We start from the raw sequence: 24,147 nt of genomic DNA on the forward strand, positions 1-24,147 counted from the left end.
CACTCGTGCCGACGAGAGATATAAATATTAGCTGTAGAACTTGTTTACAGGTCGTTGTAAAATATATTAAGTTCAGAGTTGTTGGTTTTTATTTATATATATATATATATATATATATATATATATATATATATATATATATATATATATATATATATATATATATATATATATATATATATATATATATATATATATATACATTCATTTTCATTTCTTAAAAAGACAAAGGTAGCATACTTTTATATTCTATAGCTGAACACTGTAATTTACATATAGCTACAAAGAGTGAGCATTAAAAGTTATAATTTATTTAGCCATCGGAATTGCTATATTTCTGATATATTAGTTCTCTGATTATTATTTTAGGTATCAATAAAATTTATGAGCAAACCTGTTCATTTTTATGACTGAAATTTTTAAGAATGTTAGTTAAAACAATGAATTTTCCATTAAACACTTCTCTGAAAGAAGATTGAAATTGCATCTTTGAAAAATGTGAAGGAAAATGAGAGGTGAGATTTCTTTTATATTTTAAATATCAAGAGGTTTTATTCCATATAACTAAACATAAACATAAAAGCATAAAAATAATCTCCGCCTATCTGTTGTGAATTAACTTTATCTTATAAATATGACTTTTAAATTATTGCAAAAATATTTGGGCTCGTCCGGGATTTGAACCCGGGACCTCTCGCACCCTAAGCGAGAATCATACCCCTAGACCAACGAGCCATATATCTGTTGCAACTCAAGATTTTTAAAATGCCATTAACTGATAGTCTCAACCCTATCTTTTTGATTTAATATGGTACAACAGCTGGATTCCCTCCGTTAGTTTGATAATATACAAGGACAGATATAAAATGAGTATCTATAGTGAGATAAATGTTTTTCTTTTTAAAAACATCAATATATGAATGAATTGATAATCAATAAAGCAGAATATTTTTAAATTGGCTCATAATAAATTAACAGCTATGGTTCATTTATATACCAGTTACAAAACAATGTTTAGTTTTAACTTTTGAGATTATTTATTTTTATTCTACAGTACAAATGTGCTTTAAGTTTACAATTGATACAACTTGATGCAAAGTTTCTTTCCAACCTTATCAGCTAATCTGAAAGAACAGGGTCATATGCATAAACAATACACGAATACCTATTTGAATTACAAGTACTTGCCAAAAAAAGTAGAATTCAATTACCATCCAAATGGTTTTTAAATTACTTAAATCTGAAATAAAAATATTTCAAACACGTATATTTTTTAATTTTAAATTCGTATTTCATTTCTAAAATCACATTGAGTAAAACTTTATAAATGAAAAATCACGAGGATTGGTTGATAATAGCTATCATGGTATACATCAGAATTGTTTCATGATAGGTTATAGTAAGGGTGATAACGGGATTAAAACCAATGGGGATACTTTTTAAATCTGTCAGATTTTCCTTAAAATCATATAAACATGTGTATTAATTTGCATTCACTCAGTAAACTTTAATTTTGTATTATATTACATTTCGTCCTTTCGGGTTATACCTTTTCTTTTACTTAAATTTTGGTTATACATTTGTAGTTCAACAATCTTTTCCTAAAATATTATAAACTAGTGATATTGGTAACATTTAAATATTATCAATTTAATCTCAAATAAACATGCCTTGATATTAATCAAAGAACTGATTTACACCATAGCACATTCCTGATCGTCAATTCTGAGTTAAGCTTTAAATGAGTATGAAAATCAATAAACCATTAACTTCATATTTTTTGCCGTCAATTTATAAATGATTCTTACTACAAAGTTATTCAAATTTATAATCCATTCACACAATGTAAGAATCATACACTTATACCAGCGAGTCATTGATAATATTATTTTAATGGATCACCCCTTTCAAGAACGAGTTCTTAATTCCAAGGCGGAACTTTTCTCTTAATTTTGCTATGTCCAATTGATAAAAGGCAGCTGTTTCAAAAGAAATATAAGATTTTTAATCTAATGTTATTTATATTATATATGTTTATTTACAAAACGAGCACATGACAGTTTCAAGGTCATAATTTTATAGAAGACAAGTGAGTAATTTAGGACACAAGAACTATTTATTTACCATTGAATCAAACACAAAATATCCCGCAGTACCATACCGAGATTTACATTCTAACACACAGTTTATAACTGATTAAAAAACAACACACTTAACGCTTCATTAAACACTTAATGAGAGTCAACAGCTTTGTTAGTAATTAATTAAATCATTCAATAAAAAGTGAATCTCGGGTAAATAAAGCGGAAAAATAGAAAAATGTTTTGGCTGTTCAATTCAATTCTTTATTCACTCAAGACCAGTTCACTGGTATTTGAGGTTCAAAATCAGTATATACAAATGTACACGAATACAGTCAAGGATCACATGTACAGTAGAAGTAATTATGACAAAAAAGGTTAAAATCACAATACAATAGGTTGTTCAGGTTGGTTTTTGGAAGAACAGACTTTGAAAATTTTCTTAATATTTTAGTTTTTCTACATTAAAAGTATTCATGAGCTCGTTAAATTTTATAATATTTGGGTTTTCATAATATCTCTTGGGTAAAAACATTTTTCTGTCGTTTACAAAATGTGTACATTCTAAAACATAATGAAATTCATCCCCAATACTATTAGAATCACACATTGTACATTTTCTTAAATGTTTTTCAATATTATGCCATCTACCTGTTTCAATGGGGAATCGATGATTACATGTTCGTAATTTTGTAAACGTGATCCGTAGATCTGTAGGTAAAATCAACAAGTACTTTTCTAAATTGAGATTTGTTTCAAAATTCTATAATTAATACATTTTGGTGAGTTATCTACTATACTTCTCCAATCTTGTACAAATTGATTTTGCAAACTTGATATTTTAGAGCTAAACTCCAGGTCACTATTGATGAATAATATAATCATGTAATAATTAATGCCAAATATTATCTTGTCAAGTATTTAATTAGTTAAAAAAATATTCAGGAAAATTAACTTTATTTTTTCTAAATCTTTTTTGCAATTTTTGCTTCATTTCATCAAAAGTATTATTAAAAATTTTTAAAAAAAAAATAGTGGTTAATGTGTTTTAATATTCTATTTTTCAGAACAGTGGTAGTTTATTATTTTAAAAACAATAACAAAAAATTTCGGGCTCGTCCGGGATTTGAACCCGGGACCTCTCGCACCCAAAGCGAGAATCATACCCCTAGACCAACGAGCCATGTTAAAACATTTGTAATAATCAAGGTTTATGAAATCTTAGTGCCGCCAAGATAAGACGCTTGTGTGATTGTGTTCGCTAAAGTTCATATGCTATTGCTAAGTCGCTTTTCATGTTTATCTTTCTCTCGATTTCTATTTATCTTGTGTTTCTGTGGTCATGTTTCTAACTATACAGTTTTTTCTTATTTCTTAATGAAGTGCTATCTTATAGAACATACAAGTAAATTAATAGGTTTGTTTTATAATGACGAAAAATACAAGCATTTAAAATAGTTCTTACATTTCTTTAGAACAAGTTTGTGTGATACATTTATACTTTAAAATAATGATTTAGAAATCTCATACAAATAAATTAAGAGATCAAAATTTTAATCTGTTGATCATTTATATGATGTATATATTAAAATCAATAACAATAACACAAATGAAAAAAAAAAACTTAATACCTCGCGAGTTTTGCAATCTGTAGCGAAGCCAAGTTATTATTCCCGATAGCTGTTCAAAATATTTGAATAGATTAATGAAGTATGATTCTCGACTAACGTCAAACAGAGTGGGCTCTGTATTTCTCTTTTTACTCTTCGACTGACACTTAAAGGGACATGGCCACAGTATTGTTCAAATTCTGTTTTTCTGTTTTCATTATCTGCAATGCTTTAGGAATGCATTACTAATGATCAAATGCAATTTGAGAGTCAGTCGTAAAGTTTTACGCAAGATGTATGTACAGAACTCGTATTTATTTGTTATGTAAACAAAGCTCGTGCCCCATAAAAAAATCATATCAAGCTGATTTGTCTATCTTCATATTCATTTTAAAGCATAAATAAACAGTTCTTAATGTTTAACACATTCATTTTAGGTTAAAGCAATATGAGCTGCAATTTTCACGATGAAATTTTGTTTAACGAAAATGTTATTTTATACTAAAATGACAAAAATATCATGGTTTTTTAATTTCTTTTCGCCAAATTTCTGTGAAAAGGGCTGTTAAGGAGCCTTAATTAAAGCGAAATTGAATTATTGTCGTCCTGTACAAAAATTGATTTGCTATATGTTTTGTAGAAGAGATATCCTTCCTCTGACAAAAATTAATGATTTTTCCAACCTTATTTATCATAAAAGTTTAAGTTATATGCAGACTTACCATACTAGCAGGTTTTTGCAGCAAAATAACATTCTAAAAAATACAGCTCATATTGCTTTTAATTAAAAATTGGAATTTGTACTTAAACATTCAAAATTTAGACAAAGTTGTATTTACTTAGCAAATAATTGTAAGCTCTGTAACTCACTTACAACTCAACGAATGACACTCAAATTCTGGTTGTTTATTAAAATGCTTCACTGAAGTAATGCAAACATTAAACTTGGAAAAAAAGATCGAAATTGTGACCATGTCCCTTTAACTTTTGATTTACTACTAGAAATGTCTTACTAAAACATTGTAAACATTAAAACGAAAAAATAATATATGACCAAAAAACGTGACCATAACCTTTTAACAGATCAAATATCATATTATAATGGTATAATCATATACCATTATTTACAAAACGAACACATGGCAGTTTCAACGTCATAATTATATAGAGGACAAAAGTGATTCATGTAGGGCACAAGCACTACTTATTTATCATAGATATCCTGCAGTAGCCATACCGAGATTTATATACTAACACACAAACGACCCTTTAAGCTGTTTATCTCATCTTTTCACTTTTTATCCTGCAACTGATAAAAAGACATGCTTACACACTTACCTAAATTAAAACACTTGAAACGACATTACAGCTGCGTTTCATGTGTAAGTAGTTTATAAAATCTTTCAATAAAATGTGCATCAGGAATAAATGAGGAGAGATACTCGAAAAAACGTTTTGGCTACAAACTTAATGTTTTAGAGCTTAAAATTTGTCGCAATTCACTAATACTATAATTATCTATTATTGCTTGTCAAAAACAGTTTGGTCAAGCATTTAATTCGCTAAGAAAACAAAATATTCAAGAAATTAAAATCGCAATTTATTTTTGCATCTCTTCAATATATGGATAAAATAAAATATAAGGAATAAACAACAGTCACAACTGTAAGCCTGTATTGATTATTAAAACGCCTTCCGAATTCTTAGATTTAGTTTAATGCACATACTGAATTTTTTAGGGCACAATAGCAATCACTAGTGTAACAAGACAATGTACAGGTTTTGAGGTGATGTGAATTAGGTAATAAATGACAAACAATTCTGTTTTGATTGACTCAAAGTATTCCTGTTTATTTATTTTATCATGTATCAATTGCGTAGTCAATGGTACACCTTTAAAAATATATTCCATATCTTTTTCTGATTCAAAGATCTCTCAATTAACTTTCTTTTTAAAACATGATTTCTTTATTTCACCTAGTAATTTTCGTGACTTCATTCTAACTATTAAATTTGTTTCCTATATAAATTTAAATAGATCAATGATTGAAAATATCAATATAGTGCGGTTAAACAAAAACAATATCCTCATCACTAAACCTAGTTGATATGTTAAAGTAAATTATCATTACGCTCTACAAAATATTAACCATTTTCGTTAAAAAGAATTAACACCAACCTGAAATCGGGATGCGTTGGGTTATCGAACATTTCAATTAAAAGGGCACAACGGTTGTGCTCATCGAAATTCTTTTATAATCTTCTGATGGAGAAGTGTTCGTCCTTAAAATGGAGGAAAAAATCAAAACATTTATGTACAACATTATTTAGTATTTTAATTGACTTAATAAATATACATGATGGGTAATATGTTAACCATCCAGCTTCCTTCATCATTAATGTCATAGTCTTTTATTATTAAACCTTATAATCGCAGTCGTAATGACATAGAGATTTCAGGCTCAATTTTTTGTTGATTTGTCTTCGACAAAAAGATCAGTTTCAAGACGGTACAATTAAAAACATATCCAATTTTTGGTTGACATGGGGTAGCTGCAGGTCTGTAGCTCCCAGTCTGAAAAAATTCGGATGGACGACCAATAGGAGATACAGTGCCACCAATTGAAAAAAATTGTATATCTATTGCACACAAAACGTGCACTCGTTTTGGACTGATTAACCTTATCAATACTCAGAAACTGTAAAAACAATAGTATCATTAAATTTTGTGTGCAATTTACTACTGATATCGTCATCTTACTTGCCGCAGACTTTCTCCGGAACACGCAACCGACCTCAGAAAATCAAGTACACCCCTGCGAATGTGTTCGGAATGTTTTCTTAATCGTTGCTAAGTATGTAATAAATCCAGAGGTGCTCGAATGAAAGTTCATGAGACTTCACCGAGATTTGTTCAGTTCCTGTGAAATTTTGAGCGGAAGTATAAGTGTTCGGATAATATTCTCAAAATACGTAAGTACTGGTCAATTTTCATATCATATCCTACTTTGATTTATGTTAAAACATCAAAATCATTTAAGATGTATGTCTTATTTCACCATCTAGCGGTTATTTAAATTTTACGATGATATTCAGAACAGAGTTATCGTTCGTGTTAACCACGTGTAGAGTGGTTGAAAATATAAACATTGGGTTGCTAAATAAAATCATAGCCATGTTTGATGCTTGTGGTGTGCAATACTATGTTTTTAAAAAAAATAATGAGTGAATGTTTTGCATAAAAACTTAGTATATCGATCCATTTTCAAGGAACATTCTGCATAAAATAGTGTAGTCTCTTTCACTATTGATGTTATTACTAGGTCAGGCGCGGATCGAAATTTAATTAGTAGGGGGGGTCTCTACTACGTATGTTAATTGTTGCAACAGCAGAAAAAACCCTATTTTTGTATTGTCACATTTATTTCTAGAACACATTTTATCCACCAATTAATGAAAATAAAGTTTAAAATCAATATACGTCCATGACAACAAGTACCTAGATTCTATAAAATAGACTATAAACACGAGGCACGATTTTTACTGCGAAACTGAAAGGGTCAAATAAAACCACGTGGTCTAAAATTTAAATGACAATAACATTCGCAGGGGTGAAGTATTTAAATTTACATCGAGATCGAGAGTCGCCATTTTTACAGTAAACAAACTTCACCTCACTTTACGGGGCTGGTGACTATCAGAGGCAAGTAAAGAGACGATATCAGTTGTAAATTGCATTAAAAATTTAATGGTACTAATAGTTTTCATACAGTTTGGGTGTAAATAAGGTTATCAGTCCAAAACTAGTGCACGTTTTAGTGCGCAATAAATATATAAATTTTTCAGTGGTAGGCACTGTAGCTCCTAGGCCGTCCATCCGATTTTTTTCATACCAGGAGCTATAGACATGCAGCTAGACTTGGGGGATTTCAACCTAGAGCAGATCCAAGAGTAACCATCTAATTGCAAACTGTTGATTCAACTGAAAAATTAGTTCGTCAAAGATTTCAAGCCGGGTCCTCAAGCGATAATCATATCTCAAGACCAGTTGTTAACAGGTTGTGTTCAAAGTCACGTGACTTCAACATTTCATTTACTAAAAAGTATTAATTATTATATTCTTTTAGATAAAAAAGCTAAAATTCCCTCTTTAGCTTGATATCATGTGACTTGTACTTCTTTATCATATTTTTATATGGTGATGTTTTACATTATAGAAAACACCATTTATAAACATAATATTTGATGGCTCTACAAATAAAGTTTTCTCAATCATTTCCATACATATTGAAGTGACTATTAAGGACATCTTATCTTATACGAAGTTCACAACCATATTAGTCATTCTGATGACTAGGAGATTCCACTCTACGAAAGCATATTGTGCATTGAACTGTATATTTATTACAGAATAAATATTCCAATTCTACCTTAAAGCGCTATAAACTTAATTCAAAAAAGTGCTGTGATGTCATTCCTTTATTCCAGCAGTCTAAAATTTTACCTGCGACAGTCCAATAATAGTGAGTTTCTTAATATCAGAAAGTGACCAGTGGTTACAGTACTGATATCCTTCAAAATCGGACTGTCTCAGGTAAATCAACAATAAAATTTAATGGTGTTTTAAGTACGATATATGCCTCAAACACTTCTGTACGAAAAAATATCAAACAATTTTTTTACAGAACTGTTTCCGGCATATATCCATTACTTCCCGAATTTGATTTTAGTAAAATATTGGGCTCGTCCGGGATTTGAACCCGGGACCTCTCGCACCCTAAGCGAGAATCATACCCCTAGACCAACGAGCCAGTTAATTTAAAAGCCATGCGATTTCAACATTAATTTTAATAAACAGATAGATTATTTTGAAGATATAAATTTTGATTATGGGTATTCTGTTTAGACCCATTAATAACTTAATATCTAGACCATCTTCAATATAAACTGTATATCAGATATTCTTTTTGACGACGCCACATATAAGGTTTCATTTATTTTTCCATATGTGTTAAAGTGCCTAAGGAATACGAAGTTTCAACATTATTTGTCTAATGACAAAAAGATCCTGCTTTACGATTTTCAGAGCATTGCATGCAACTAATTTATTACAAGATGAATAACTCTTAAATGTTGCAAATCTATCTTGATGAATTTGATTATTTAATTTTGATTTAGCATATCTAAATTTATGTAAAATATTGGGCTCGTCCGGGATTTGAACCCGGGACCTCTCGCACCCGAAGCGAGAATCATACCCCTAGACCAACGAGCCGTATGATATTGATAACCTATCTACAAGTAAATTAAGTTGATATTATTCGTTTAATTTATTATTATAATTTTTTTTATATATAACTGATGTTAACAAAACCAATTTTATTTTAGTTCAAATAAATAACATAATTCCTTTTTTAGTTGTCCTTGCTAAATGCATTTTGTATGTAAAACTTCCAGTTGTTCTTTTATTGAATGTTCAAAGAGATGTTTTTTAAGGGATGTATGCACATTGGACATTAGCGGTCGTTTGTCATCAAGTATTACAGGATGAAATTCTGCCATTCGGTCAACTAAAATGTGACTAAATGACTACGGAAAGGTGATTGCATGGCATAGTTTTGTCATTCAGTCACCTTTTAATACCTTTCAGTTTACGTTCAGTTGTCTAATTGGCACTGGTTCATTTTGTATATTATCTTGCATATCCTGCAATGATTCATGTCAAGGCCCAACCACGTCCCAAAATTTTGTTTTTCTGGAGTATTATAAGATAAATTACAAGTATTCTCAAGAAAATGAAAAAAAATACTTTCGAGTATACTTTTTTTATTCTTCCGGTAGATACATGCAAAGCTCAGCAGCAATGACGTTCTCTTTATAAAATAAATGTGTAAACATAAACAGGATACGAGCCTTGTTTACACGAGGAAGAATTGTGAGTTCTGTATCTTGCTTATAATTCTACGACTGACACTCAAATTTTGGTTGATCATTAGAAATGCATTTTTAAAGCATTATAAACTCTAAAAAGAGAAAAATGTAATTTGATCAAAACCATACCCCTTTTAACGTGACAATAACCAATAACAGTATTGTAAGAATTTTGCTAAAACAGTATTTCAAATATGTAACCGAAGTCCGATTAATTAACATTAGATTCTTCCTTCTGGATAACTCATTTACGTATATTTTTTGTATATATGTACTAATATGCTAAGAGCATTTCATCTTACCTTATCCGATTTGAATTGATTATTACATCTAGTTGTAGTTGGTTATAATAACTAATAATCAATAGCCAATGATTCCTATCGACTATCTACTTATCTAATAAACCTTATATAAAAAATATCGGGCTCGTCCGGGATTTGAACCCGGGACCTCTCGCACCCAAAGCGAGAATCATACCCCTAGACCAACGAGCCAGTTAACTACAGTATATTTAAAGGGAATTAATTTAATATTATAATTGTTAAGAAAAAAGCTAGTGTCTTTGTAAGGATGTATGCATTTCACAAATGTTAATTTCTATGTCTTACCGTACCGGTTATGTAAACTTACTTTCTGGGAACTAACTACATAACGTTGTCAACATCATTCTTGTCAACACTACCGTAACAGCTGTTGTTCGGTGTGAAATGATTCTCTCACAATGTAAGATAACTCTTTCGAAAAACAGAAAACAAAACTAAACAAAAGTATTTTCACGATATCAAGGTTTTATTTTTCCTGGTAAATGATAAATCCAGGCGTTTTTTACTGAACTAAAAACTTTTAGGGCTCGTCCGGGATTTGAACCCGGGACCTCTCGCACCCTAAGCGAGAATCATACCCCTAGACCAACGAGCCATTGAGAAATGCGTGTTTTTCTTATCCTGAAACGATATCTTACCAATCATTTTGAATTCTGATTAAGTCAGAAGAAATAGTGTTGATTTTTTAATGCTCTAAACGTTTACTTTATTGTATACTAGTATTCTCCTTAAAAGACCAACAGATCAAGTTATGAACAGTAATTTAAGGTTAATTTGGTTTTTATAATAATGTCAAAGCGTTTATCTGCTGCAGTGTAATTTTTTTGTACAAATGAAATTTTATTTGATAGTCTTTAAAAAAGTAATTTTTAGGAAAATTAGATGATTTTACATAAACTCTTGTTAACATGTATAAGTTAATTATCAAGATTGTAAGAGGTACGGTCACCAGTGCTTTAATTGCTTGTCCTATTTTTAAACTTAAACCCTGTCAATCAACCTTAATTCTGATGCAATCCGAGGAAATACTTATTGTGATATTTTTCGCAATTCACTAATACTATAATTATCTATTATTGCTTGTCAAAAACAGTTTGGTCAGGCATTTAATTCGCTAATAAAACAAAATATTCAAGAAATTAAAATCCCAATTTATTTTTGCATTTTTTGAATATATGGATAAAATTAAATATAAGGAATAAACAACGGTCACAACTGTAAGCCTGTATAGATTATTAAAACGCCTTCCGAATTCTTAGATTTAGTTTAATGCACATACTGAATTTTCTGTTTGCATTAAAGCAGTGAGTTTCAATTCCTAATATTTTTTAGGGCACAATAGCAATCACTAGTGTAACAAGACAATGTACAGGTTTTGAGGTGATGTGAATTAGGTAATAAATGACAAACAATTCTGTTTTGATTGACTCAAAGTATTCCTGTTTATTTATTTTATCATGTATCAATTGCGTAGTCAATGGTAAACCTTTAAAAATATATTCCATATCTTTTTCTGATTCAAAGATCTCTCAATTAACTTTCTTTTTAAAACATGATTTCTTTATTTCACCTAGTAATTTTCGTGACTTCATTCTAACTATTAAATTTGTTTCCTATATAAATTTAAATAGATCAATGATTGAAAATATCAATATAGTGCGGTTAAACAAAAACAATATCCTCATCACTAAACCTAGTAATTTTGCTGATATGTTAAAGTAAATTATCATTACGCTCTACAAAATATTAACCATTTTCGTTAAAAAGAATTAACATCAACCTGAAATCGGGATGCGTTGGGTTATCGAACATTTCAATTAAAAGGGCACAACGGTTGTGCTCATCGAAATTCTTTTATAATCTTCTGATGGAGAAGTGTTCGTCCTTAAAATATAGGAAAAAATCAAAACATTTATGTACAACATTATTTAGTATTTTCATTGACTTAATAAATATACATGATGGGTAATATGTTAACCATCCAGCTTCCTTCATCATTAATGTCATAGTCTTTTATTATTAAACCTTATAATCGCAGTCGTAATGACATAGAGATTTCAGGCTCAATTTTTTGTTGATTTGTCTTCGACAAAAAAGTCAGTTTCAAGAGGGTACAATTAAAAACATATCCAATGTTTGGTTGACATGGGGTAGCTGCAGGTCTGTAGCTTCCAGTCTGAAAAAATTCGGATGGACGACCAATAGGAGATACAGTGCCACCAATTGAAAAAAATTGTATATCTATTGCACACAAAAAACGTGCACCAGTTTTGGACTGATTAACCTTATCAATACTCAGAAACTGTAAAAACAATAGTATCATTAAATTTTGTGTGCAATTTACTACTGATATCGTCATCTTACTTGCCGCAGACTTTCTCCGGAACACGCAACCGACCTCAGAAAATCAAGTATTTAAATTTACATCGAGATCGAGAGTCGCCATTTTTACAGTAAACAAACTTCACTTCACTTTACGGGGCTGGTGACTATCAGAGGCAAGTAAAGAGACGATATCAGTTGTAAATTGCATTAAAAATTTAATGGTACTAATAGTTTTCATACAATTTGGGTGTAAATAAGGTTAATCAGTCCAAAACTAGCGCTTGTTTTAGTGCGCAATAAATATATAAATTTTTAAATGGTAGGCACTGTAGCTCCTAGACCGTCCATCCGATTTTTTTTCATACCAGGAGCTAGCTTATAGAGACCTGCAGCTAGACTTGGGGGATTTCAACCTAGAGCAGATCCAAGAGTAACTATCTAATTGCAAACTGTTGATTCAACTGAAAAATTAGTTCGTCAAGGATTTCAAGCCGGGTCCTCAAGCGATAATCATATCTCAAGACCAGTTGTTAACAGGTTGTGTTCAAAGTCACGTGACTTCAACATTTCATTTACTAAAAAGTATTAATTATTATATTCTTTTAGATAAAAAAGCTAAAATTCCCTCTTTAGCTTGATATCATGTGACTTGTACTTCTTTATCATATTTTTATATGGTGATGTTTTACATTATAGAAAACACCATTTATAAACATAATATTTGATGGCTCTACAAATAAAGTTTTCTCAATCATTTCCATACATATTGAAGTGACTATTAAAGACATCTAATCTTATACGAAGTTCACAACCATATTAGTCATTCTGATGACTAAGAGATTCCAACCATATTAGTCATTCTGATGACTAAGAGATTCCACTCTACGAAAGCATATCGTGCATCGAACTGTATATTTATTACAGAATAAATATTCTAATTCTACCTTAAAGCGCTATAAACTTAATTTAAAACAGTGCTGTGATGTCATTCCTTTATTCCAGCAGTCTAAATTTTTACCTGCGACAGTCCAATAATAGTGAGTTTCTTAATATCAGAAAGTGACCAGTGGTTACAGTACTGATAACCTTCAAAATCGGACTGTCTCAGGTAAATCAACAATAAAATTTAATGGCAGTGTTTTAAGTACGATATATGCCTCAAACACTTCTGTACGAAAAAATATCAAACAATTTTTTTACAGAACTGTTTCCCGCATATATCCATTACTTACCGAATTTGATTTAAGTAAAATATTGGGCTCGTCCGGGATTTGAACCCGGGACCTCTCGCACCCTAAGCGAGAATCATACCCCTAGACCAACGAGCCAGTTAATTTCAATGCCACGCGATTTCAACATTAATTTTAATAAACAGATAGATTATTTTGAAGATATAAATTTTGATTATGGGTTTTCTTTTTAGGCCCATTTATAACTTAATATCTAGACCATCTTCAATATAAACTGTATATCAGATATTCTTTTTGACGACGCCACATATAAGGTTTCATTTATTTTTCCATATGTGTTAAAGTGCCTAAGGAATACGAAGTTTCAACATTATTTGTCTAATGACAAAAAGATCCTGCTTTACGATTTTCAGAGCATTGCATGCAACTAATTTATTACAAGATGAATAACTCTTAAATGTTGCAAATCTATCTTGATGAATTTGATTATTTAATTTTGATTTAGCATATCTAAATTTATGTAAAATATTGGGCTCGTCCGGGATTTGAACCCGGGACCTCTCGCACCCGAAGCGAGAATCATACCCCTAGACCAACGAGCCGTGTAATACCTACATGTATCTACAAGTAAATTAAGTTGATATTATTCGTTTAATTTATTATTAAATTTTTTTTTATATATAATTGTTGTCAACAAGACCAATTTTATTTTAGTTCAAATAAATAACATAATTCCTTTTTTAGTTGTCCTTGCTAAATGCATTTTGTATGTAAAACTTCCCGTTGTTCTTTTATTGAATGTTCAAAGAGATGTTTTTTAAGGGATGTATGCACTTTGGACATTAGCGGTCGTTTGTCATCAAGTATTACAGGATGAAATTCTGCCATTCGGTCAACTAAAATGTGACTAAATGACTACGGAAAGGTGATTGCATGGCATAGTTTTGTCATTCAGTCACCTTTTAATACCTTTCAGTTTACGTTCAGTTGTCTAATTGGCACTGGTTCATTTTGTATATTATCTTGCATATCCTGCAATGATTCTCATGTCAAGGCCCAATCGCGTCCCAAAATTTTGTTTTTCTGGAGTATTATAAGATAAATCACAAGTATTCTCAAGAAAATGAAAAAAAAAATACATTCGAGTATACTTTTTTCATTCTTCCGGTAGATACATGCAAAGTTCAGCAGCAATAACGTCCTCTTTGTAATCGGAGCGAAAATAATACTCTTGCATCAATGAGTTATTAATTTTTGTCCATTATATAGAAATTGAAAAAAAATGAATCGATTTAGGACATTTCTTTTACTATAAAAACACATGTTCAGGAAAGTATAGGATTTGAACCCGGGACCTCTCGCACCAAAAGCGAGAATCATACCCCTAGACCAACGAGCCAGTTAATTACATTGTATTTAAAGGAAATTAATTGAATATTTTAATTGTTAAGAAAAAAAGCTAGTGTTTTTGTAACGATATATGCATTTAACAAATGTTAATTTCTATGTCTTACCGTACCGGTTATGTAAACTTACTTTCTGGGAACTAACTACATAACGTTTTCAACATCATTCTTATCAACACTACCGTAACAGCTGTTGTTCGGTGGGCGAAAGAAATGATTTTCACGATGTAAGATAACTCCTTCGAAAAACAGAAAACAAAACTAAACAAAAGTAATTATCACGATATCAGGGTTTTATTTTTCCTGGTAAATGATAAATCCAGGCGTTTTTTACTGAACTAAAAACTTTTAGGGCTCGTCCGGGATTTGAACCCGGGACCTCTCGCACCCTAAGCGAGAATCATACCCCTAGACCAACGAGCCATTATGAAATGGGTGTTTTTCTTATCTTGAGACGATATCTTACCAATCATTTTGAATTCTGATTAAGTCAGAAAAAATAGTGTTGATTATTTAATGCTCTAAACGTTTACTTTATTGTATACTAGTATTCTCCTTAAAAGACCAACAGATCAAGTTATGAACAGTTACTTAAAGTTAATTTGGTTTTTATAATAATGTCAAAGCGTCTATTTGCTGCAGTGTAATTTTATTTAACAAATGACATTTTATTTGATAGTCTTTAACAAATTAATTTTTAAAGAAAATCAGATGATTTTACATAAACTCCTGTGCACATGTATAAGTTAATTATCAAGATTGTAAGAGGTACGGTCACCAATGCTTTAATTGCTTGTCCTATTTTTAAACTTAAACACTGTCAATGAACCTTAATTCTGATGCAATCCGAGGAAATACTAATTTTAATGACACAATGGACTTTAAATGCGTTGTGTATTTTCATTTTAACCCATTTAACATAGTGGGTTTTAATTAAATGCAAATATTAAGGGCAACTAAGGTTGATTCAATAATATATTTTGCCCTTCCAAGGATAGAGGAATAACAAAATAACATTTTGACTATTTCACATTTACTCATATACGAAAAGTATGTGTGTTATATTCTTTGCCTTCGAACATTAGCATATGCGTAAAGATAAAAGCAAATAATTGAAAAATAAATACTTTCTCTTATTATTGTGAACGGTTGGGTTTTCTGTAGTCCTAAATTAAATTTTAATTTTTTAATGTATAGTAGTACTAAAGGATTCTATGCAGACAGTCAAAATCATTTATTTCTACATTTTTTAGAATCTACCCGACAAATGATTACACATCGCAGTAAAAAGTGATAAGGTTAAAAAAATACGATTGGTTAAAAAATGAAACTGTCTGTTGCTTGCAATATGAGTTTATAGGGGTAATGAAGGATTATTTAAATCGTATCTTGAGTCTATCAAATATAATATATATAAGCTTCAGCTGTTTGTCCCAAATAGTTATATGGGCTTGGAACAGCTGTGAAAACCTTTGAAACATTTAATGATAAATGATCTTTGCAATTTCTAAATAAAAAAGTTTGGGCTCGTCCGGGATTTGAACCCGGGACCTCTCGCACCCAAAGCGAGAATCATACCCCTAGACCAACGAGCCATATGAAAATCACATAGATGCATATCAAGCAATAGAAGGTGAACTAAGATTATTGATGTCTATTAAATGTCTTACCTGTAAAATGTTTTAGAGCTGACGGTACGGTCGACAGCTGTCTGAATAGCATATCCTTCGTGAATAACGGCGAGAAAAACAACAGAACAAACATTATAATAGCTTATCAGCCCATCGGGAAAAAATTATTAATTATTTCAATTCAAATTTATTTTAATAATTACCCTTATTAATTAAATTAACATACAACCAAATACATAATTTTAAAACCATAGCTTGTTCTTTAAAATGAATAGTTGCCACTAGTTATTACATCCCCCTTTTTATCAGATACTCGTTATTAATTATCAATAGAATACAGAATACGTGTATAATTGCTTTTATCAGAATTGTGCTTAATTCATTACTATCCCCAAATTCTATGCTGCGATTTATAAATGCAATTGAAAACTTTTGAAAAATATATTTTTTCTAATTCTAACATTGTATTTTTTTAAAAAATGTACATTGATAAATTTCACGCAATCATCATCAACATTGTTATTTTTGGAACAAATGGAATTGATTTTATCACAAGTTATTTAATAGTGTGCATCAGATGATTGAGTTTTACTATGCACTAACGTGCCAAAAGTATGTCAACTTTTAATCTTTTTTCCCTCTATATTTCATTGAAAACAATGCTTAAATATTAAAGGGTTTTTGCTGTTATTTTTTGTCAGATTTTAAAGAAATTTTTATTGATTAAAGTAGATTCAATTTGCACTTTTTTGACATTATCATTTGTAAATTATTATATCAAACAAAACATAAAGATATTTTTCAAGCCCTCTATTAGATGTATATATCTTTTGCAATGTGCGAACCGAAAAATCTTACTTTGGATTGTAAATATCAAATCTTAAGAACTGAAGGTTTGAAAATATCGAAACATGATACTTAAAAAACCAGAGATATTCTGAATTCATTAATCTAAGTGTTTTCAAAATCAGTCAAGGTTTTTTAAAAAGATTCTCTGAAACATGTTGGTTTTCAATGAAAAAAAATTACATACTTTTGGCACCAAAGCTAATTGCTGGGTTCGTTTGTTTCATAAGCGAGAATTACACCTACGTCTAGAGTCAGATAAGTCTACCATAAAACATGTTTTTTTTAATGTTTCCACGTTGTATGTTTTGACTAATCTTTAATATGTATAATGATTTATATCTTTCAGTGTGACAAAATCGTCATATCAGTATGCTTTGGCATAACTGTGTACAATGTATACAGGTTTATATTATATCAAAAAGGAAACAAGTATATATATATATATATATATATATATATATATATATATATATATATATATATATATATATATATATATATATATATATATATATATATATATATATATAGGTAAATCCAGAAAAAATTCACAGTGGTCGGATAAGATATAGAAAACTTAAATGAATAAAAACACAAAGTCCGAGTAAAACATAAGCGCTTTCATTTTCATCTTCAGATGTTTTACAACTAACCAAGGTAACGCCGTTATTGTGACGTCATAATAACGTTAGCAAAGTCTCTGGTGTTGACGTCACAATTTTGGCGTATTTTTAAGCATAACACATATCATTTAATATTTATTCGTTTGATGAGATATCGGCGCTTCTGATTGGTCGAAAAATTTCTTTGATACCTGCATCAATAAAATTTTTGCCGGATCTACTTTTCTCAACTGTTCTGATCTAACACTATTTATAGAACGGGAATTTCCAAGATAAACACTGTCAACAAAATGTAAAGTTGTTTCTGTTTTATTGTCAGCAAACAAAATGCAACCTTGTGAATATAAAAACTTGAAAGTTTAAACTTCAAAAATAAACAAAACACATTATTTGATTCACGAAATGGAAAATTAAGCGTCTTCTCACGATTTCGTCTGCTTGAGATCGATCAACATTTACAGCGAGGCTGGCTGTTCCTTTTCCAGGAATTTTATAACGAACATATAGGCCTTCTAAACTTTCCCGATAACACTGCTGTTCGAATTTGGTAACGATAATTTTTAAATTTACACACGGACATGATCGGTCATCAGAATAAGCGTCGTAAAGAAAAGCTATGAGTAATGCATCAACTCCTTCGGCGCATTCCAAGCGGCAGATATACCATTTAAGTACATCACTGGCTATCTAGTTACCACAACGTTTACAAAAGTCGCTTATACATACTATTCCTTGTCGACATATCAGCTATTTTCGTCCACGATCGCCTTTCCTTGGATGGTTATGTCCAGTTGCATATTCCAGCGATCTCGCATGAAAACTAGTTTTATTACGAGTTTTTCTGCACAGTGAATAATATTACAAGCTATCACATGTATTTTCCTTTCGTTTTCAATTCAGCCGGTTCAGATTTTAACTCACTATTTGTGTTTAATCCATCAAATTCATCTCAATAGCTCTGCATCAGCTGAAGGCGCATCCATTTTGAATATTGTTGCTGTTGTTGTTTTGTATTCATACGCGCCGCTTCATTTACATTATTTACATTTTTGATCAATGACACTTCACATTTTTTTATTTGAAAATGTTTTATTAAATGATAAGAAATGAAGATAATAATTGTTCTATTGATCGACGTATCAAAGAAAAAATTGACCGGAAAACTTTTTCATCAATGCGCTACGCGCATTGATGAAGTTTTCCGGTCAATTTTTTCTTTGATACGTCGATCAATAGAACAATTATTATCTTCATTTCTTAAATCAATGAAATAAAAAAAAAGTGTTATGCTTAAAAATACGCCAAAATTGTGACGTCAACACCAGAGACTTTGCTAACGTTATTATGACGTCACAATAACGGCGTTACCTTGGTTAGTTGTAAAACATCTGAAGATGAAAATGAAAGCGCTTATGTTTTACTCGGACTTTGTGTTTTTATTCATTTAAGTTTTATATATATATATATATATATATATATATAGAGTTGTAGCTAATTGACTGGACTGCACTTATGATATGAGAACTAGAAGCGATATCGCCGCTTTTAAAATGAATTGAAACAAAAACTTTAATCCATAAAGGCTTGTTGGTCTAGGGTTATGATTTTTGCTTAGAGTGCGATTGGTCCCAGGTTTTAACACAGAGGAGGCCAAAGCCATTTTTATTAGATCCAAGGGTTGTTTGAGGAAAACACTAAGGGGATAAACAAACAAATATTCCTACTTACAATTGTATAAATATTAAAGATATGGGACACCTTGTGTAACAATATGGATGAAAGTTTATCAAATGTAAAATATAATATATGAGCTATTTTCCAATTGTATAGTTTTTGACTATTTTGAAATAGTTTAAAAAAAATTCATAACAGTGGAAAAAGGAAAAGCCCAAGCAGGATCTCATGACGAAGAATTTAGTTGCTGATTTTTTTAAGATGCCCTACACTGCCTGACATCTCAAAAGTGAAAGAAAAAGAAAAATTTTTGAAAGTTATAGTTTTAATGTTTATTAATAACAAAAGGATTTCAAAATAAGATGTCTCCTACCTTCTTAGATAGCAGGACTTTTAGTCATACAATTAATCAAATCTTTTATATATATATATATATATATATATATATATATATATATATATATATATATATATATATATATATATATATACTTGTTTCCTTTTTGATATCATATAAACCTGTATACATTGTACACAGTTATGCCAAAGCATACTGATATGACGATTTTGTCACACTGAAAGATATAAATCATTATACATATTAAAGATTAGTCAAAACATACAACGTGGAAACATTAAAAAAAAACATGTTTTATGGTAGACTTATCTGACTCTAGACGTAGGTGTAATTCTCGCTTATGAAACAAACGAACCCAGCAATTAGCTTGGTGCCAAAAGTATGTAATTTTTTTTCATTGAAAACCAACATGTTTCAGAGAATCTTTTTAAAAAACCTTGACTGATTTTGAAAACACTTAGATTAATGAATTCAGAATATCTCTGGTTTTTTAAGTATCATGTTTCGATATTTTTCAAACCTTCAGTTCTTAAGATTTGATATTTACAATCCAAAGTAAGATTTTTCGGCTCGCACATTGCAAAAGATATATACATGTAAAAGAGGGCTTGAAAAATATCTTTTTGTTTTGTTTGATATAATAATTTACAAATGATAATGTCAAAAAAGTGAATCTACTTTAATCAATAAAAATTTCTTCAAAATCTGACAAAAAATAACAGCAAAAACCCTTTAATATTTAAGCATTGTTTTCAATGAAATATAGGGGGGAAAAAGATTAAAAGTTGACATACTTTTGGCACGTTAGTGCATAGTAAAACTCAATCATCTGATGCACACTATTAAATAACTTGTGATGAAATCAATTCCATTTGTTCCAAAAATAACAATGGTGATGATGATTGCGTGAAATTTATCAATGTACATTTTAAAAAAAAAAATACAATGTTAGAATTAGAAAAAATATATTTTTCAAAAGTTTTCAATTGCATTTATAAATCGCAGTATAGAATTTGGGGATAGTAATGAATTAAGCACAATTCTGATAAAAGCAATTATACACGTATTCTGTATTCTATTGATAATTAATAACGAGTATCTGATAAAAAGGGGGATGTAATAACTAGTGGCAACTATTCATTTTAAAGAACAAGCTATGGTTTTAAAATTATGTATTTGGTTGTATGTTAATTTAATTAATAAGGGTAATTATTAAAATAAATTTGAATTGAAATAATTAATAATTTTTCCCGATGGGCTGATAAGCTATTATAATGTTTGTTCTGTTGTTTTTCTCGCCGTTATTCACGAAGGATATGCTATTCAGACAGCTGTCGACCGTACCGTCAGCTCTAAAACATTTTACAGGTAAGACATTTAATAGACATCAATAATCTTAGTTCACCTTCTATTGCTTGATATGCATCTATGTGATTTTCATATGGCTCGTTGGTCTAGGGGTATGATTCTCGCTTTGGGTGCGAGAGGTCCCGGGTTCAAATCCCGGACGAGCCCGATCTCTTTTGTGGTTATTCATGTGATGTTGACTAATTGACACGGGTTCATCCTCTACTAGTTATTCGTCCATTAAACTAGTATATAAGTCATGCAATTCTAGCTTTTGTTAATATTTGAATATATTTAAGGTACGCTAGGAAATTTCCTAAACACATGTTGCATTAGACTTTTTTCGTTCATATCAACCAGCTTTTAACATTATTTGACTACTGAATAATAGCAGTAATAAAAAGAATTTTTGTTCGTTCAAGATTTGAAACAAACACTTCTGAAATCTAAAGCGAAATTCATATCATTTTGTTACTTAGATTTCAAATTCAATAAATATTGCTTTTATTTTTCTTATCACTGAGGAAGCAAAGTAAATCAACCTTAGTTGCCTTCTTACCTTTGCTGAATAATCGCATACTGTGAACTCATTAGATTTCCTTGTGGCTCAATTTTCGTGGAGTTCGTGGGTAACTCTCATCCACGAATGAACATCCTCCCCGAATTATTAAATTAGTGTTATAAAGTCTATTTCCTCTTGTAGGTATAAGATAATTCACGAAATTACGTCCCCACAAACCTATAAATTTCAAGCAATTCACGAAAATTGGCCCCCACGAATTTTAATGATACCACATTATTGTTCATTTTGATCTTCAACATGACGGTGTTTCCTACCTTCTGAAATAGCTGAACTTTGAATCCTTTAATTTATCAATTAGTTTAAAAATTCTTTCTTTGATATATAAATAATGACTATTGATAGCCGATTGCTTTTGATTTAGTATTAATTGAAAACGTGTTTCCTTTTTATAAAAAAAAAATATACACTGTACAAAGTTATGCAAATGCATATTAATACGATGATTTTGTTACATTGAAAAATAAAAATCTATTTACAATTTAAAGATTTCAAATAATACATCGTAGAATTATTTTTAAAAAAAAAAATTGCTATATGTTGGACTTATCTGACTCTGGACGTAGGTGTAATTCTTGCTTATGAATCGAAAGAACCTAGCAATTTACTTATTGTAAAATAAAATTTAATCCTATGATACACTAAGTTAGTTACTTTTGCTTCAATGAATCCTACTGTCTCCAAAAATAACAATGTTAATGACGATTGCGTGAAATTCATCAATATATAAATAAAAAAAATCTACAATGTAGGAAGTGGAAGTAATATTATTATTTTTCAAAGGTTATTAAATGTATTTAAAAAACAGTGTAGAATTTAGGAGTAGTACAGATAAATGGATTTTTTAAAAAACACAATTCTGATAAAAGCAAGAACTCAACCTGAGTAAAAGGGTTATGTAATAGGTAGTGACAACTATTCTTTTTATAGAACAGGTTATGTTTTTTCAAATTATGTATTTGATTGTTTGTTTACTTAAGGTATATGAATAATGAATAAACAATCCATGACTTTTTTTATATAAATTGTTAAGTAATGTTTGTTTTGTTGTTTTCGTTGTTGTTATCATTGAAGGAAATGTTATTTACACAACAGTCGACCGTACCGTAAGCTCTTTTATATTATACAGAGAAGATTTAATAAACAATATTTACATTCCAAATATGTTTTGCATGTAAAGTGTGTGAAAAGATACTGCAGTTATAAGGCTGTAACACACACAGGGTACTCAAAGGTTAGAATGACTAGTTTCATTATGACGTCACAAACGTTGAACGCTGTAAAATGAAACGTCACAAGCGTAAATCAAAGTTCACGTTTGTGGCTGTTACAGTGGCTCTTTCATTAATATGAACTTACCCTTAGGATAAAACAGACATTTTGACCTATAAATTACATTTGCAGACAAGGCAAGAAGTAAAAAAAAATGTAAATATAAGCATTAAATCATTATTTTTTGAAAGATATAGTCTCATAACTGCAGCGGTGTGTGCATACAAATTTTCATAACGCGCTAGCGCGTTACTCAATTTGTATGCACATACCGCTGCAGTTATGAGTCTATATCTTTCAAAAAATAATGATTCAATGCTTAATCAATAATCTTAGTTCACTTCTATTGTATTATATACATATTCAATTATATTATTATGGCTCGTTGGTCTAGGGGTATGATTCTCGCTTTGGGTGCGAGAGGTCCCGGGTTCAAATCCCGGACGTGCCCAAACTATTTTATTTAGAATTTGCAAAGATTATTTATCATTGAATGTTTCAAAGGTTTTCACAGTTGTTCCAAACCCATATAACTATTTGGGACAAACGGCTGAAGCTTATATATATTATATATGATAGACTCAAGATACGATTTAAATAATCCTTCATTACCCCTATAAACTTATATTGCAAGCAACAGACAGTTTCATTTTTTAACCAATCGTATTTTTTTAACCTTATCACTTTTTACTGCGATGTGTGATAATTTGTCGGGTAGATTCTAAAAAATGTAGAAATAAATGATTTTGACTGTCTGCATAGAATCCTTTAGTACTACTATACATTAAAAAATTAAAATTTAATTTAGGACTACAGAAAACCCAACCGTTCACAATAATAAGAGAAAGTATTTATTTTTCAATTATTTGCTTTTATCTTTACGCATATGCTAATGTTCGAAGGCAAAGAATATAACACACATACTTTTCGTATATGAGTAAATGTGA

The 24,147-nt window shown here is 30.1% G+C and overlaps 12 non-coding genes across 12 annotated transcripts; 2 read left to right on the forward strand and 10 right to left on the reverse strand.

Annotated features, from left to right (window-relative positions):
- Positions 1–663: 663 nt before the first annotated feature.
- Trnap-agg (transfer RNA proline (anticodon AGG)) lies at positions 664–735 on the reverse strand. The gene has a single exon. It is a non-coding gene; the product is annotated as a tRNA-Pro (tRNA).
- Positions 736–3,192: 2,457 nt separating this feature from the next.
- Positions 3,193–3,264, reverse strand: Trnap-ugg (transfer RNA proline (anticodon UGG)). The gene has a single exon. It is a non-coding gene; the product is annotated as a tRNA-Pro (tRNA).
- Positions 3,265–8,430: 5,166 nt separating this feature from the next.
- Positions 8,431–8,502, reverse strand: Trnap-agg (transfer RNA proline (anticodon AGG)). The gene has a single exon. It is a non-coding gene; the product is annotated as a tRNA-Pro (tRNA).
- A 392-nt stretch (positions 8,503–8,894) lies between these two features.
- Positions 8,895–8,966, reverse strand: Trnap-cgg (transfer RNA proline (anticodon CGG)). The gene has a single exon. It is a non-coding gene; the product is annotated as a tRNA-Pro (tRNA).
- A 1,078-nt stretch (positions 8,967–10,044) lies between these two features.
- On the reverse strand, positions 10,045–10,116 carry Trnap-ugg (transfer RNA proline (anticodon UGG)). The gene has a single exon. It is a non-coding gene; the product is annotated as a tRNA-Pro (tRNA).
- A 352-nt stretch (positions 10,117–10,468) lies between these two features.
- Trnap-agg (transfer RNA proline (anticodon AGG)) lies at positions 10,469–10,540 on the reverse strand. Its single transcript has one exon. It is a non-coding gene; the product is annotated as a tRNA-Pro (tRNA).
- Positions 10,541–13,526: 2,986 nt separating this feature from the next.
- On the reverse strand, positions 13,527–13,598 carry Trnap-agg (transfer RNA proline (anticodon AGG)). Its single transcript has one exon. It is a non-coding gene; the product is annotated as a tRNA-Pro (tRNA).
- Positions 13,599–13,990: 392 nt separating this feature from the next.
- On the reverse strand, positions 13,991–14,062 carry Trnap-cgg (transfer RNA proline (anticodon CGG)). Its single transcript has one exon. It is a non-coding gene; the product is annotated as a tRNA-Pro (tRNA).
- Positions 14,063–15,217: 1,155 nt separating this feature from the next.
- On the reverse strand, positions 15,218–15,289 carry Trnap-agg (transfer RNA proline (anticodon AGG)). Its single transcript has one exon. It is a non-coding gene; the product is annotated as a tRNA-Pro (tRNA).
- A 1,100-nt stretch (positions 15,290–16,389) lies between these two features.
- Trnap-ugg (transfer RNA proline (anticodon UGG)) lies at positions 16,390–16,461 on the reverse strand. Its single transcript has one exon. It is a non-coding gene; the product is annotated as a tRNA-Pro (tRNA).
- A 4,983-nt stretch (positions 16,462–21,444) lies between these two features.
- Positions 21,445–21,516, forward strand: Trnap-ugg (transfer RNA proline (anticodon UGG)). The gene has a single exon. It is a non-coding gene; the product is annotated as a tRNA-Pro (tRNA).
- A 2,063-nt stretch (positions 21,517–23,579) lies between these two features.
- On the forward strand, positions 23,580–23,651 carry Trnap-ugg (transfer RNA proline (anticodon UGG)). Its single transcript has one exon. It is a non-coding gene; the product is annotated as a tRNA-Pro (tRNA).
- Positions 23,652–24,147: the final 496 nt, after the last annotated feature.

The sequence above is a fragment of the Magallana gigas genome, chromosome 8 (genome assembly GCF_963853765.1).
Source record: "Magallana gigas chromosome 8, xbMagGiga1.1, whole genome shotgun sequence".
NCBI classification, from domain to species: domain Eukaryota; kingdom Metazoa; phylum Mollusca; class Bivalvia; order Ostreida; family Ostreidae; genus Magallana; species Magallana gigas.